A 6000-nucleotide genomic window follows, 5' to 3' on the forward strand; every position below is an offset into this window, starting at 1 on the left:
GGAGCCAACAACTGATAGAATGCCCAATGGCCAAAGATGAAACAAATCTCAGCAACAAAGTAAATAATGCACCTTAGGATTCTAACCCAAAGGAGAAAGTAAGTACCCATGAGTCCACAATGTGTGTAAATGACCTGATGAAGGAGCGGCAGCATCTCTCCTATACAGAAAAAGCCCAAATAATTATGTAGATACCCCCTACCCTGCACCATTTCAAAGAGATGGAGCTTAACTCTCCACCTTTCGAGTATGGATTGTGCTTAGTAACTTGCTTTAAGAGTACAATATGTAAAGAGGAAAAAAAATAATTTTATAGTAACCTGGCAAACACTATCTTGGCCAGGTGATCAAAATTTGTATTAATATAATGAGTGATAAGCCCTATTAAAAACATGTACCCTTGATGTGATGAAAATGCCCCTTTGTGGTCTTCCTCCTAAGACCAGAAGGAAAACAATCAAAGAACCTCATTTACGGACATTCTACAAAACCAACTAGTACTCCTCAACACTGTCATGCTCATCAAAAACAAGTCTGAGATCCTTCTGTAGTTCATAAGCGTGATGACTGGGCTTTCACTTCTGTGTGAGATGTGCCTCCTTCACACCTTGTTACATCAGGACATTACCCATCTGACGTGAAAAAAAATTAAAAAGGTTGGGAATCTGAAGTCATTAAAAACAAAAACATCTGAGGTGGTTAAAGAGACATAACTGAATGTAATTGTGGGATCCTGGAATGAAAATAATATTTGGAAAAAAACTAAAGATCTGAACTGTGGGATTTAGTTAATAGTAATGTATCAAAGTTGGTTCCTTAGTTGTGACAAATATCCTGTAGTAACGTAGGATACTAACAATAGGTATACAGGTGGGTGAGGTGTATACAGGGACTCTGTAATCTTTTTGCAATGTCTCTGTAGATCTAAAACAATTTTTTTTTTTTTTTTTTTTTTGAGACGGAGTCTTGCTCTGTCGCCCAGGCTGGAGTGCAGTGGCGCAATCTCGGCTCACTGCAAGCTCTGCCTCCCGGGTTCACGCCATTCTCCTGCCTCAGCCTCTCCAAGTAGCTGGGACTACAGGCACCCGCCACCACGCCCGGCTAATTTTTTTGTGTTTTTAGTAGAGACGGGGTTTCACCGTAGTCTCGATCTCCTGACCTCGTGATCCGCCCGCCTCGGCCTCCCAAAGTGCTGGGATTACAAGCGCGAGCCACTGCGCCCGGCTTTTTTTTTTTTTTTTTTTTTGAGATGGAGTGTCACTCTGTCGCCCAGGCTGGAGTGCAATGGCGAGATGTCGGCTCACCGCAACCTCTGCCTCCCGGGTTCAAGCAATTCTCCTGCCTCAGCCTCCTTAGTAGCTGGGATTATAGGCACGCACCACCATGCCCGGCTAATTTTTTGTATTTTTAGTAGAGACGGGGTGTCACCACGTTGGTCAGAGTGGTCTCAAACTCCTGACCTCATGATCCGCCCGACTCAGCTTCCCAAAGTGCTGGGATTACAGGTATGAGCCACCACACCCAGTGATCTAAAACTACTCTAAAATAAAGTTTATATATTAAAAAATTGTGCTTTCATACTCAAAGCAAGTATAGGTCTAACCTTATAGAACCTGACTGAACTCATCCTTAAATGCAGTTTGAGTTCTTATTTCCAAATAGACTCCCAAGTTTTGCAAGGTTGATAATAAGCAGATCAGAACTATGACAAAGTCCTTAGTTCATTCGCTATTTATAAGTCAAGTTATAAAAACATATAATGAAACTCTTAAAGGAGATTTAACCATTCTGTGAAAGGAGGCTCTCCATTACAGCCTTTCACCTTTGTTCACCAAAAAATGGGGGCCCTTTTTAAATAATTACATTTCGGTAGTTTAGTGGTCCTGTTTTGATTTACAGTAAAACTTCTTTCAAATTAGCTTAGCCTAATATATTACCCAAAAAGTTATCCCAAGTCAAATCTTAATAATTCTTAGACAATAGCTGGTTTGGGAACTGTCATCGATGACAGGTCTCCCATGCTGGGAACAGGTTAATTTTGATGTTAACACACTACTTTGGTATGAAGATTCTTGTAAGCATGTCAGTCAATATACCAAATCAGAAACCACGTTATCTGACTAGCACAATTTCTACACCTAGAATAAGGGGCACAAACTTTAGTCAGTGAATTATCTTGAAATGTAAAATTAATTTAAAAATAGAACCAGTAGGCCAGGCACAGTGGTTCACACCTGTAATACCAGTACTTTGGTAGGCCGAGGCACGCAGATCACTTGAGGCCAGGAGTTCGAGGCCAGTCAATGTAGTGAAACCCCATCTTTACTAAAAGTAAAAAAAACGACTTGGCGTGGTGGCGCATGCCTGTAATCCCAGCTACTCAGGAGGCTGAGGCAGGAGAATCGCTTGAACCCAGGAGGCAGAGGTTGCAGTGAGCCAAGATTGTGCTACTGCACTCCAACCTGGGCGACAGTGAGACGCTGTATTTAAAAAAAAACAAAAACAAAAACCAGCAAGCGCTTGTAAGCATTGCTGAGGTTATCAGATCCCTAAGACTTAATAATTAAGCATGGTAAAGAAGAGGTAACTCAGGCTTCCAAAGGGCAAGGGCAAGTAGAGTGAAAAAGCTGTACAAGTCTCCAGAAAGCAGTAATGACTTAGCATTCTGGATGCTGCTTTATGGCACAAAAGTATCATTCATGGAGTGAGCTGGTGGAAGGTAAAGAAAAGTATCATTCATGGAGTGAGCTGGTGGAAGGTAAAGTATCATTCATATTCAATTACAACATCTAACACAAATACTATGTTCTTCTAGCATAACATTGCTTGTATTCTGCAATTTATTTTTGTCTTGCTGTCACCCAGGCTGGAGTGCAGTGGTGTAACCTGTGTGATCTCAGCTTCCACTTCCCAGGCTCCAGTGATACTCCCACCTCAGCCTCCTGAGTAGCTGGAACTACAGGTGTGAGCCACCATGGCTAGCTAGTTTTTGTATTTTTGGTAGAGATGGGTTTCACCATGTTGCCCAGGCTGGTCTCAAACTTCTAAGCTCAGGTGATCCACCTGCCCCGGCCTCCCAAAGTGCTAGAATTACAGGTGTGAGCCACCATGCTCAGCCCCATCTTGCTTTTTTTTTTTTTTTTTTTTTTTTTTTTTTTTTTTTTAGACAGAGTCTCGTTCTGTCACCCAGGCTGGAGTGCAGTGGCGCGATCTCGGCTCACTGCAAGCTCCGCCTCCCGGGTTCACGCCATTCTCCTGCCTCAGCCTCTCCGAGTAGCTGGGACTACAGGCGCCCACCACCACGCCCGGTTAATTTTTTGTATTTTTAGTAGAGACGGGGTTTCACCGTGGTCTCGATCTCCTGACCTCGTGATCCGCCCGCCTCGGCCTCCCAAAGTGCTGGGATTACAAGCGTGAGCCACCGCGCCCGGCCTCCATCTTGCTTTCTTGAAGAGGCAAGAAATGAATGATTGAACAGCCAGCCCATCAGAAACTGTTAATAACTTAAGTCTCCCTAGCTCTTGGTCTTTATTCCCAAATGTCTGCCATCTTCTGTCAAGCAGCAGCAGCAAAGGTTCAGAACCTCTTTATTTCCATCATAACCAGGTTATGTTTTGTTTGTTTTTGTTTTTGAGACGGAGTCTCACTCTGTTGCCCAGGATGGAGTGCAGTGGCATGATCCTGGCTCACTGCAACCTCAGCCTCTCTGGTTCAAGCAATTCTCCTGCCTCAGCCTCCCAAGTAGCTGGGATTATAGGCATGCACTACCACACCCGGCTTTTATATTTTTAGTACAGACGGGGTTTCACCATGTTGGCCAGGCTAGTCTCGAACTCCTGGCCTCAGGTGATTTGCCCACCTCGGCCTCCCAAAGTGCTGGGATTACAGGAGTGAGCCACCGAGCCAGGCCATAACCAGGTGTTTTCAAATCACAAGTCTTTGAATAAAGTTGTTAAGTTTTGCCTGTGGGCTTCAAATTGTGACCTTCAATGAATCCATCCATATTCTAGAGTCTACCCTGGTTATACACCTTCATGCTTTATCCCCAAGGGCTTTCAGAACCATTTCACTGAGATGTTCTAATGTTGACATAAAACCTTGAAACTATAAAAGGGGAGATTTAAGAATTCAGCGATGTAAAAATAGTTTCTGCCATCATGAGCAAACAAAGAGGACAAACTGGGGGGGAAAAGGTATTTAAAGCTCACTATAGGAACAAAGTACTCCTGCAGATTAGTTAAAAGACCAAAGCCAACAGAAAAGCGGTTAATAAACATCATACAAAGGCAATCAGCCAAATTCAGATTATGGAAACCTACAGGTTAATCTTATTTCTTCAGCAAATAAGAAAAAAATAAATGGATGGCAAAACATCCTGAATAAAAGAAACAGACACTGCAACTTTACTAAAGATATCCAAATGGCTAGTAAGCTTATGAAAAAGTACTATTCATTGTCAGGGAAAGCAAATTAAAACCAGAAGAAACCACTACACACACAATGGCTAAAATTAGACTGACAACAGCAAATGATAAGGATGTGCACCTACTAGAACTCTGGGAATGTAAAACAGGATGACCATTTAGGAAAAAGTTTGTCATCTTCTAATAAAATTTAAAATACATCAACTCAGGATAATCCCACTCCTAAATACTTATCCAAATTAAATTAAAATGTAGGTTCACAAAAAGGTTGTACAACATGTTCATACCAACTTTATTCATGATAGCCCCAAACTAGAAACAGCCCATTGTTCACCAGTTGTTCACCTAACAGGTGAAATGTTAAAATGTGGCATTCATACATAGAACACTGCTCAGCCATAAAAAGGAACAAAGCTTAAACACCTGATGAATATACAAACATGCTGAGTAAAAGGAACTTACAGAATACATACTGCATAAGTGAGTCCATTATATGAAGTTCTAGAATAGGTAAAATTAATCTACAGTGAACAAAATCCTAACAGTAGCTGACTGCCAGGGGAGGGAAGAAGGGACAGGAGAGAGAGGTGCAGGAACTGACTAGGTGAAAAACTTCGGATGTAATACAAATGTTCCAGACTTAGGGGTTTGAGTTGCATGCTCTTAAGTCAAAACTCATCAAATGAGTCTGGGTATGGTGGCTCACACCTGTAATCCCAGCACTCTGGGAAGCCTACATGGGTAGATCACTTGATGTCAGGAGTTTGAGACCAGCCTGGCCAACATGGCAAAACCCCATCTCTAATAAAAACACAAAAATTAGCTTGGCATGGTGGCAGGCACCTGTAATCCCAGCTACTCGGGAGGCTGAGGCAGGAGACTCCCTTGAACCCAGGAGGCGGAGGTTGCAGTGAGCCAAGACCAGGCCACTGCACTCTAGCCTGGGCGATACGAGACTCCATCTCAAAAAAAAAAAAAACAAAACCCTCATCAAATGATACACTTAACATTTATTCACCTTACTGCAAATCTCCCTCAAAAAAACTCCAATGACGTCTGGGTGTGGTGGCTGATGCCTGTAATCCCAGCACTTTGGGAGGCCGAGGCAGGCAAATCATTGGAGGTCAGGAGTTCCAGACCAGCCTGGCCAACATGGTGAAACCCCATCTCTACTAAAAATACAAAAATTAGTCAGGCGTGGTGGTGCACATCTGTAATCCCAGCTACTCGGGAATCTGAGGCACAAGAATTGCTTGAAACTGGGAGGTGGAGGTTGTAATGAGCTGAGATCACGTCACTGTAACTCCAGCCTGGGTGACACAGCGACTGTCTCAAACACAAGAAACAAAAACAAACTCCCATGACATGTATGCTGAAAGTATTAAAAGTGAAAAATGTCTACAACTTACTTGGACATGCATATAGAAAAAAAGATGAGACTGCAGGAGGCAGGCTATGGGATAAAGCATGGCAAAATGCTACTTGTAGAATCTAAGGGATGGGTACTGGCATCACCAAGATTTTATACACTGACAGAAAACGATCTTTAGGGTGTTTAGGTGGGAGAAAAGCCAAA

At 42.7% G+C, this 6000-nt stretch overlaps 1 non-coding gene across 1 annotated transcript; it reads left to right on the top strand.

The window, feature by feature from the left end:
- Positions 1–539: 539 nt before the first annotated feature.
- On the top strand, positions 540–638 carry LOC115836835. Its single transcript, XR_004031841.1, has one exon. It is a non-coding gene; the product is annotated as a small nucleolar RNA U13 (small nucleolar RNA).
- The last annotated feature ends 5362 nt before the right edge of the window (positions 639–6000 follow it).

This window comes from Nomascus leucogenys, chromosome 9, assembly GCF_006542625.1.
Source record: "Nomascus leucogenys isolate Asia chromosome 9, Asia_NLE_v1, whole genome shotgun sequence".
Classification (NCBI taxonomy): Eukaryota; Metazoa; Chordata; class Mammalia; order Primates; family Hylobatidae; genus Nomascus; species Nomascus leucogenys.